Here is an 11803-nt window from a genome sequence, read left to right on the forward strand (position 1 = left end):
GGTCTTGGAAGGCATCCCCCACCCCTCCCCCGAGGAGAGGAGGGCTGTTCTCCTGCAACTGGAGACTTCTGGCTCTTGTCCTGGAAGTCAGGCCACCCCTCAGGGCCTGTCCTCCGCATCCTCCTACTTCTCCGGCAGAGGAATGCATTGGGGTGTATTGGGCAGTAGTTTACAGCCAAACATCATTTTTTTGATCGTTCAGAGAATGTTTTTCTAAGGTTCTGACTGAGCAAAGAACATTGAATCCACATGTGTTGTTTTCTCTTGTTGCCACCGACGTCTAGTAGTCGACATCTGGTTCTGTCTTCAGTTTTTAGATTTTTTTCCTTTCTTTTTGTTCTAATGTGCCTTTCCTGGTTTTCTAAACTGACCGCAGGTGCCAAGACTGCCTCCGTGCTAACTTTTTCTCCAGGGCTTTATTTCCTAGTGTGGAAGGGTCAACGGCTACCATCACTCTGCTCTGTAAAATAAAGGATGATAATTGGCTGTTTAAACAACAACAACAAAAAAATGTAAAGCCGAATTTTTATGTTTTTCTAATTAAAGGAATGATTTTTTTAAAATAATTGACAAAAGTTGTCCATCCGCCTGCGCAGTACTGTAATATCACTTTCATCTTGGCTCAGGGTGAATCGAGTTGGTTTTCTGAAGGCTAAGGGACTCTTTCTGTCAGTGCTAAATCCATTCATTTCTTAGGCCTGGTTTGAAATACATAATGGTGTGTGTGGAATGGAGGTTGGGGAACTAAGGACACCCTCTGAGTGTCACTAAGGAAGAAAAAAAGAGTCATATTTGGATGCCTTGGAGTTATTCTTATATTCGCCCATGATCACCTACCAAAATAAAAGGGCCCTGTATTTTTGGGGAAAAAAGAGTGATTAGAAGCTCTGATTAGCCATAATTTCAACCCCTTAAAAGAACCAAAATGCTCTGTTTTAATCTTAAACCCATGTGAATTTCTCGAATCTCAGCTGCTTCTATTTGATAATTGGAAAGTACCAGACCCACCCTGAAAAGAAAAACAACAGAAGATTACTTTATCCTTTAAAAAGAAAAAGAGTCATTAAGTAAATATTGATTTTCAAAAGAAAATCTCAAACTGCAGACATCCACACCCAATATCTAGCTAATCTGGGCTGAATGCCCAAGATGAACAGGCAGAGCTAGAAGATGGAATTCCAGCTTTTACCCACAGCAGGACAGGTGTGGGAAGACTACCAGCAGATCTCAGCTGCCGAGAGCTTGCTTAGGTTGCCAAATGCTTCACTGTTTTGGTTTTAAATATTGAATGGATTTTTGATCAAATTGTTGAATAGAAAGTACTGCTGAAATAGATCTTCTTGGTGTTCTCACTCCCTTCCCTGTGACTAATGATTGAGAAAGCGCCGTCAATTCCCCAAGGTGGTGTTCCAAGCTCTGTCGCTTCTTTACCTCCAGTGTTCAAATGAGCACCGCTGTCGTTCACACTTCCTGCTCAGCACCCTCCAGTAAGTACAGGAGGCCTGGGCAGGTTTGAAGTGATCTGCGGAGTGTTCACGCTTCAATCCACCACCATCATTTCAAATGCTTTAATGTTAATATGGGAAATTAAATGATTCTCTTCTTGTATTTACTAATCAATGTCACTATGTTCCAGAATTTTCTTTTATGAAATTGATTTGTACATGCAGTATTATGAAATTTGTTATTAATATATAAACCCGTGATTGTGGACATACAGTCAGAGCTAGTGTATATTGACTAGTCCAATTCATGACTTATATTTGGGAAAAATAGAATCATAACAAAATATGTTCTGATGATAAGGATAAGAGTGTTTCTCAGTAGAACACCACCTGAATATTTTATGCAGTACCTTATTGTCTAGAAGTCAGCTTAGTAAATAATATGGAGAAAAGAAAGCTATTCTCCTCACTCCCTAGCAATGAAGGACTTGTCGGGGCCTTGGTCATCTTTCAGAAGGATTGAGTGACAGGGTTGTCACCACCATCTGGCTTCGTTTTTTTCACTCTGTTTTTACTGACAGTTAAGTTTCCTTCAAAGCAACTTTAGAGCTGGGGTAGAGCTCAGAGGCAGAGCACGTACCTACACACACAAGGCCCTGGGCTCAGTCCCAATGCCATACACACACACACACACACACACACACACACACACACACACGTAAACTCTGCTCGGGGGTTTGAAGCAGAGATGAAGTTGAGTCGGGTCTCCAGGTTGTGCTCCCTTTATGTGGATACGGAGCCGCCGGAGCCCACCCTGTCTTCATGTGTTACAGGAATCACGTAGCAAACAAGAAAAAGGAATAAAGACAAGATCCAAGAAAAGGGAACAACCTCCTTAATACCATGTCATGACCAGGCACTCTGGTGTCTGAAGTTGTTTTTTTTTTTTTTTTAAAGAAATGACTTTGTCTCATCTTAAGAGTTTCTTGGGATTGAGGAATAAACGTTCAGCATACAGAAAGCAGTGAGTTAGGCACTAGAAGTCACACCTGCCAGACGATGCCCAGGGTGTCATCAAAATGACAACAGCGACGGTCTTGATGATGTAGGACAGGCACATTCTGGGCCTACCCTGTACTCTGGTGTCCACCTTCCTCACCGGGACAAATTCTCACCAGTGAATCCAAGTTGGCTACTCCAGAGGCCTCTCCAGAGTAGGATTCCTGCCATCCAGTTGTTGACAGAATCATTGTTATTCTTGAGATGGATTTTTTAAATTTTCCCTTTCTAGATCAAAGCATGAATAACGTGATTTTTTTTAAAGAGAGAGAGAGTGAGAGAGAGAAGAGAGAGAGAGAGAAAATTTTTTTGACATTTATTTTTCAGTTTTCGGTGGACACAACATCTTTATTTTTTTTTTATTTTTATGTGGTGCTGAGGATCCAACCCAGCGCCCCGCGAATGCCAGGCGAGCATATTACCACTTGAGCCACATCCCCAGCCCCATGAACAATGTAATTTTTAAAAAAGCAACCTTGGTTGTCTTTCTTCTCTGTCTGCAGGAACCTGCTTTATCTGACGGGGATATGATTGACAAGGCAGCAGGACTGAGCCACCCCGTGCCTGGATTCTCTCATGCTGGGTTAGAAGGGACCCTCAGATCACCGATTTCCTTGTTTATAAGATGACACAGGAAACAGAGGTGGAGGATCACTCAAGGTGACACGGCTGGGCAGTGGAAGGCTTGCAGAAGGCTGGCTGGTAGAGACCTCTGTCATATGTCCTTTGGATGGTGAAGCTGCTCCTGTGCATTATTAAGTGTCTACTGTGTAAATGTTCTTTCAAAGTGGCCTAGCCTTCTGCCTGACCATGGGAGTGGGCCTCACCAGGCTGGCCACAGGCAGTACCGGCTACTGTCACATGCACCCGCATCCTTTCTTGGGCAAGGAATGGGGTAAAGAGTCACTCTTGGCTCTTGTTTTACGTGATACTATGGATTATACCCAGGGCCTCCTGCAAGCTGGAGGGCAAGTGCTCTACTCCTGGGCTACACCCGCAGCCCCCTTTTTATTTTAAACTTTATTTGTGAGACCGGTACTCACTAAATTGCTGAGGCTGGCCTTGAACTTATTATCCTCCTGCCTCAGCCTCCCAGGCAGCTGGGATTACCAGCACACACCACCCTGCCTAGCTCTTCAGTGCTATCAATGGACATGAAAGTAAGGAACGACAAGCAGTTACTTTCGCAACTTTTGCAATATTTAGGGTTCGGACGTGCAACCTTGACATTGCAAGTGATGCAGGTACAGAAGAAGTTCTCCTGCTGTAGGAGACATTTCTGGAGGCAGTCCTGGCAATGGAGCCATGCGATTCCCAGGGTGGGCAGGGTGCTATCTGGCATCCTGCAGCTGTGGCCAGAACATTCATTTCACTGTTTCCTGAGGAATATTTGTGGCCATGCTCCTGGTACTGTCTTCCTTAGTTCCTGTCTGTTTTGAGCTTAACACTCTGGCTTTTTTTGGAAACTCTGTGATAACATTTTGAGAATTCCTTTAAGATTTAGCTCATTTTGAGTTAGCTTTGGTGGCTTCCAATGACAATTCTTGGTAGCTATGACTGGGTTTGAGTAGGGGAATATGCCCCGGTTCTGGGACTCTGCGGAGAGTGTGCTTTCTTGGCTGTGGGTGGCACCACCAGGTCGTGTAGCCAGGGCAAGCTTAATCCCTCAACTGCCAGTAAGTCCTGGCTTCTCTTTCTAGCCATGCCAGAATTTTCTGTATATAATCAGCAACTTGTGAGAGTGAAATATTCCATCTTGGGCTGGGGATGTAGCTTCGTGGTGGAGTATGTGCCCATGCACGGAGCCCTGGATAGGCCCCATCCCCAACATTGAAAAAAATTCCCTCCCTGTTTTTTTTTTTTTCCTGGTGGTGGAATCTGTACTTCCTCTGTTACATCGGCTCCACCCAGGATATAATAGAAAATTGCATCTGGTGTAGAATTTTCTAATTTACTAAAATTTTGTTATTTTTACGTATTTCCTCCCACCTAGCATCCTGATCAGGAGAACACAGATCACAGTCGTGTTTCCCTGATTATCTGTCACTGTAGCAAATCTCTCCAGCCTTCTGGACACCAGTTTCCCCAGGCACAAAATATAGGGAGGACAGTGGGGAGATCTGCCCTGTCTTCTCCTCAGTCCACCAAAATGTGCATCATTCACTGTCTTTCAATTAAATAGAGGATAAGAGAGGCAATAAGAGAGGACTAGGGGGAAATGCCAAGCCCTTCTTTTTCTTTTGTAGCTGTTCATGAAGTAGAGCCGGTTAGTTTCAGTTTTTGGTAGTTTGGCTCCATTAGTTAATCATTGCCTCAAAAAGCCAAACACACTCAGGTCCAAAGCTTTAAAAAAGAATTCATTCATTAAAATGAAGGCAGGATCCAGGCATAGGTACAGTGGTATTTTTATTTTTATGAAGCACTGGACTTGTAATTTTCCAACATCTGTGGGGAGTTAAAAAACAATCAGTACCATCCTGTCAGTGACTCCACAGCACATGAGTCATGCTTAAGCGCTTTTACGGTCCCACAAAATCATCAAATAGATTTTTCAAAAGTGTTCGCAGTAAGAACCGCACCTCTTTTTTTTTTTTTCTAGGCATGGAAAAACCACGTAAAATAGGCTCTCAATGAAGCTGCAATTGTAAGTAACAGACACAGAATTTATTTTTAGAGACTAGGTTACCATTAGCACATAGCTGGACACATTTTAGTCTGTCTCAAAAATGTAAAAAACTTTCCCTAATCATTTATAGAGAAAGGTCTCCGACTCTGCCCTACACAGAATATAAAATATTAAGAATTCTAATAATAGGGGCGTACTTAATGCTTTCTTTTGCAACACAATTAATTTGCTCCAAGCAGCCTCTGCTTTCTGAGGTCTTGGGTTGTCAGTCTGGATAGGCGTGTTCTGCCTGGATTTCAATACCAGGCAATGGTAGATACCGCTCTTTTCAGCTACTTAAGTTGACCTTGGAGTCTTTTCCCTCCCTATTTAATATCCCTTTAGGGAGATTGGGTCCATGGACTTCCAGTTGCCTGTCACTTGCCTATAAATCCTGTCACAATGCCACCCAAGGCTGCCCTTTGTTGAAAGCTGACTAATAAAAACTGCTGGCAAACAGCTGGAATGGAGAAGCGTGAGCTCAGAGTGAGGGAAGAGACAGCTCAGGGCCTTGTTCCCTCTTATCATGGCCATAAACAGATGCTGTCTAGAAGGTAGGAGGTCCATTCTGCTGCTGCTGAAAACCTGGGGAAACACTGAGTGAAGGCCAGCCTCAGGCGAGATGAAGACAGGAGTGAATTTAGACAGGCTGGATTCCCAGAAGTTACATCATTTAGGTTCTAACTTCAAATTTCCTTAGGAAAGGAAAATTGTCTTCATTCAACTTTTCAATCTAAGATGTTGAGGGGTGCTATGCTGACCTCCAGTCCCGTGACGGTGCACAGCTGACTCCATGGTCTTCTGAAGGAGAGAAGAAGAACATGAGTTTTTAAGAAAGTCTGGGGAATTGGGAAGAAAGTGTAATTCATCCACAAAGAAAGGCAAGAACATGGGAGGTGGCTTGTGTGAGTGCGGCACCAGGGGCTGGAGGGCACCTTGAGGGTGGCGGACACTCTGCCAGGCCTGGCTGGATGAGCCCAGCCTGTGTCAGGCAGATGTGGGCCACAGACGCCAACCTAGGACTTCTGCTTACTGTGTGTCCTCGGCTCTGGTACAGGAGCCCTTTGAGTGCAGGGAACATGACAGTTTTATTCACTACTTGATCCCTAGCTCCTAAAAAGTCCCTGGCACATGGAAGGGACTCAATAAACACTTCTCACAGGAGGGAAGCAGAGAAGGAAGGAAAGAAGGGCGGAAGGGAAGGAGGGAGGGAGGGAGGAGCAGAGTCCCCCATTTGGTGGGAGGAAATCTGGGGTGTGTGGTTTTCAGTGTCCAATGTGCATGTGTTTGCAGAACCTCTGCAGGATGTGGACAAATGGATTCACAGCACCCAAGAGTAATCAGTAATGTGACAGCTGAAGCAACACCCTCTTGTTTGCTTCAGTTTGTCCCACCCCCTGTGCCCACTCTCCTCGAGGTTCTCTTTGCCCACTGAAGTCCCCCCCAGGCTTAGTGCCTGTCTGCTGTGTCCAGTGTGCCACCTTAGACATGGGGGTAGCTGCTGGTCCTTAGATGGCACCCTACATTTATTCTTGCAATTCACCTGGGGTGATTGGCCTTGAGATACCAAGTCTTCATACAAACCTGTGACTCCCCCAATATTTCAGGTGGGCAGCGAATCCTCATTCTCAAGAATGCACCAATCTGGTCACTGCCCAGCCTTTTATAGACCTGTGAGATTCAGTCTTCAGAGGAGGGAAACAGAAGGTCACTTGTGAGGAGCTAGCAGCAGAAGGGGTTCAAGAAAGGGAAAGAGAGGAAAGGAAGAAGTGGCCAGGATCGGGGAGCAGGGAAGCGGGGTGGGAAGGAGAGTTCTCTGTGTATTTTAAAGCATGGCTCTGGATCCCTCCTGTCCTGAAGGCTCACTGTACCAGCCTTAAAGCACCCAAGAAATTACCAACTATGCAGACAAGGCAAATTGCAAGCCAGTTTTAGTAAGGGATCACCCTGCCTTTCCCTGCAACCTCCTGTCTTGCAAGCCCAAAGGGAAATGGTTTGTTCTAGTCAGTCCTGTCATTGCTCGTCCCACCCTTGGCTGGTGGCAGAGGAGCTTTCCTTCAAGTCCCTGCTGAACACATATGACATGCTCAGCGTCCTTATCCATAAACTGCCTTCAAACTAGTGTCTGCCTTGTAAATTGTAATTGGGATTAAATGAATCCCAATTACAAGATTGGGAGTGCTCACAAGATTGCTGCACAGACAGCATCTAAGTCGCATTAGCAGCGCTGTTCACTGCCATGATAAGAGGAGGCACTGGTGACGATTGTGATGCTAACGGGTCAGCGGCTGTGCTAACAGGACCAGAAGTGCTTCCCCGGGCTGCCCATCCAGAAGCTGCATGGCATTGCGTTCAGTGGTCCTGTGATTGTGTGGTTGGTTTCAGATGGTCAGGTGGACAGACAGACCCCTTACAGACAGAGCCAGGCCATGGTGGCTGGTGAGCGTCATGAGGTGGGAGGCCCAGGGCGCAGTGTTATGAGGGCGGAACTTGGAAGAGAAAAAGCAATGGAACAAAGAGAGAGAGAAAGGAGGATGCTTAAGAAAGAACCAGAAGCAGACACTTGGGAAGAGAGTGCAGGAAAAAAGCCCAGGACTCCTGCCTGTGCCTGCCCCCCCCCACCCCACTCCACCTGTCTCCTCCCATCCTGAAATGTCCCCTGTGGTCCGACTTGCACACTCAGTAGCTTGTTGTAAATTGCTATGGTCTTGAGTGTTTCTGGTATTTCTTGAGCCCAAAGGCTCTTGACTGGGTTTTGAAAATACTTTGATAGCATAATTAAGCAGAGCACAAAAGGAGGTAGCTATCATCTGGCTGCAAGACTTCCTCTCAAATGTAGCTCGCACACTTTAGAGCATACCAGTGATTCTAAACCTTGATTGACAGACTCGTGCCTGGGAGCCTCGAGTGTAACGGAGAGGCCTCCTACACAGGCCTCCCCAGGTCCACATAAGAAGATGGCTGGACAACAGAGACTTGAGCCAAAGACGAGCAGCAGAGGACAGGGGTGCCAGTTGAGGTGCCACAGGGACACTAGCACACAAGTTGGGGGCATGAGAGAGGCAGGAGTTCTGCCAAACAGTACATCATTGTATCCCTCCAGCTCCTTCCTCAAGATGGAAATTTTCTTAAGATCAGAGTTCTTTTGATGGATGGAAATAGATTCCCAATTTAAAAAAAAACTGGAAATACAAACTCTAAAATTTTTAAATCTTCTGCTCTTTGAAAAATAGTTCAACACAGGTAAGATATGGCCCAAAGAAAAAGCCAGCCTGTATCTGAGCTGCCCATGGGCACCTTCTGGTACAACAGCCGGGCACCACCCTGTGGAGACCTCGGAAACTTCACAGGGTATCACACTTCCTGAGGGCACAGCCATCTCTGCCCTGTGCTGTCAAGGTCAAGAGGGAAGAGGCACTTTGAGAGCTTTTGCCAGAAGGAAATGAACACATTTACATCGACATTTTTCAAAACATTCAAGCAAGAGTGAACATAGTGACCGAATTGTGGATCCTGGTGATAATGATGCACATATGAAATGGTGTCGCCTCCCTTGGACACCTGAGTCTCATTATGCAGCTGACCCACCACCTCCATCTCAGCAAGTGTCTGGGAATTCATCCTATGTGGGACATTTTCAAAACTAAGAAAAAAAGAAAAAAATATCCTCATGGATTAGATGACATTTGTGACTTTTGGACATGTGTTTAAACATTTGACTGTGGAAATAAAGTAGTTTAAATGATAGATATAAATATTTTAATTTCTATAGAATAATGTGCTCTAAATTTTTCTTTTCTTTCTTTCTTTCAATTTTCAAGACTGGATTAATTAGTTAACACAGGGTTAAATAGGTTTTGTTTAGTTTAGTTTGCAGGTGAAAATGTTCCTTAAAAAGAGCCATGATACTTCACTGAAATATATTCATTACACAAGTGGGTTCCTCAAGTTCAATAGATCTGTAATAAGCAAGTAGCATGAATGAAGCAAGAAGGGCCAGGTGTCCTACCATGGCCGGCACGGCCATCATTTCTGGGGTTCAGGGCCATTCTGAAGCTTAGTTTCTGCCTCAAAGAAACTGTAAGGCATCTTATATTTTCAAGAGAAACCAGACACTTACATGTTTATATCTAAAACGTCTTCAGCTTATTCAACCAAAAGAAAAGGGTTTTCCCAAGTGCAGGGGGCCTGGGAGGAGAGAGTGGTTGGAGATTACAATTTAGTAATAGCCTTCTCTCTGCAGCCCTTGCCTTTTGACTTATTTTCAAAGAATCCCTGAATCCTTCTGTGAAATATGGGTCTTTTGTGCTCTATATTTTGCTCTAAATTTTTTAAACTGTTTTTAAGGGAGACACACCTCCTTTCCCCATCCCTCTTAAAACTCCTGGAGACAAAGCCAGTGAGTGCTCTTTGGAACTCTGTCTCTAGTAGGAAGACGCACTCGCTATTCTCCTGTCAGCCCCGTGAGTAACAAGAGGCTCCAAATAATCACCCATCTTTAGAACAAAAACAGGCCAAGAACCTGGAAGTCAACAGCTGTTCTCAGAGTCCTTGGAGAACTGGATTTTTAAAGCACACTGATGCTGGACATAGGATAAGTGGGGTGGGCAGGAAGATGGCCCCCAGGGGACAGGGGCTAACCCTGGTACCCATGTATACTCTATTTCTCACAGCAAAGGGCACTGAGGTAGGAGATGGAGCTGTGTTTGCCATTCAACTGCTACTTAGGCAGAGAGATCATTTGGGATGACCCCCTTAGGTCCAGTATAACCACAGGGTCCTCAAAGGCAGAAGATGGAGGCAGACAGAACTGCACAGATGCCCTGGGCCCACAGGAACATGTGAAAAGATGTTGAGTCTGCCACCCTAGGAGTGCAAGTGGCCTCCAGAAGGTGGAGAAAACAAAGCAACCTTCTCCTCTGGAGTGTCCAGAAGGAAAGCAACCTACCTGTCCATCGATTTTAGCCCATAGTGACTCATTTTAGAATTCTGACTTCCAGAACGTCAAGATGATGAGTCTGCCTTGTTTTGAAACTCCATGTTTGTGGTAATTGGCTGCAGAACTAATGGGAAAATAAAACAGGTGAATCTGGAGAATTACAGGGCAGCAGCTGAGCAGGAGCAGAGGTCACCAGAGGCCCGCAGGCTGGAAGAGCACCCAATGGTAGCCCACTGGATGGCTGGTGGCTAAGCGTGCTCTATTTGAAAGTCCTGGGGTCACAGTCTTAGAAAGCCTCCAATACTCTTCCTGGGTTTGACCTCCAGGATCCAAGAAGACCCCTTGTGGCTCTGGCAGGGGAAGGAGAGGCTAATCCATAGGAAGTGCACCCACAGAATTCTCCCCAGTAAAGGACACATTCAAAGAAAAAGACTTCAGCTGAGCTGTACCCCAGATGAAGAAGGGCGATCCTGCCACTGCAGCACCCTCTCACCTTCTGTCTTCACTAAGAGAGTGAGGGAGGTACCCTGCAGCACTAGAGAAGGCCACAGCCCAGAGACAAAGGCTGAGACTTAGTTCCTAGTAGCTGAAGGCTTCCCCTCCCCCACACCTCACCACCACACCCACAGGACTCCAGGTGACAGCAGAGGATTCCATCTGAAAGGGCTGTGAGATGCAGACCCCAGGGGCCCAGGTGCTCAGGAAACACAAAGTCCAGAGGAAAGAAAGTCATGGAGAGCAGAGTATCAAGCCTTGGGCACCTGCAGCCAGGGCAGAGGTGGAGCCGCCCAGAGCCCCTCCAGGTTCATGAGTCACAGTCAAGGGCTATTCTCCCAAATTCCAATCATGCAGGCCACTCATCAGACTTTCAACAGAGATTACAAGACATACAAAAGAAGGAAACAGCAGCATCCCTGTGCCCCAACACACTCCCAAAGTCTGCAGAGGAACAGCAGCACGAGGATCAGACGCAGGTAAGACGCACATGTTTCTTTTTTCTTTTTTTTTTTTTTAAAGAGAGAGAGAGAGAGAGAGTTTTAATATTTATTTTTTAGTTATTGGCGGACACAACATCTTTGTTGGTATGTGGTGCTGAGGATTGAACCTGGGCTACACTCATGCCAGACGAGCACGCTACCACTTGAGCCACATCCCCAGCCCAAGACGCAGATGTTTGAATTTCAGAAAGAAAATTTAAAGTGACCATGATATAAAAACCAAAATAACCATGATAGATATGTCCAGGGCAGTAAAGGGGACAAACAAAAAGTCAGTTAAGGAAAAAACGAAAGTAAAATAAAATGTTACATGTTTCATTCTTAATTGGGTTAATATCAGTTTAAAGTAATGATAACAATGAACTGGAGGGTCATGGTCATGGCCTATGGTGACCACGGTCAATAAGGCAATTCCGAAAGGCCAGCGATGGAGGGTGAGGAAAGCCCTGCAGGAGCACTTTGCACCGTGCGGAAGGTGGTAGATTTGCATTCATTAAGAAAGGATGCTGGGCATGATAGGCACCACTAAACAGGCTTGGAAAGAAGCACACTTAATACAAAAGAGAGATTAGATGGAATCTGTAAACAGTCCAGTGGAAAGCAGAGGGATTAGAAAAGGAGTGTGACCCCCAGGGAAAAAAGAAGAAAAAAATTGAAAACCGTTATAAACGTGGAGATATCAATCCAACAATAAATG

The sequence above is a fragment of the Spermophilus citellus genome (genome assembly GCF_964194105.1).
Source record: "Spermophilus citellus genome assembly, chromosome: 7".
NCBI classification, from domain to species: domain Eukaryota; kingdom Metazoa; phylum Chordata; class Mammalia; order Rodentia; family Sciuridae; genus Spermophilus; species Spermophilus citellus.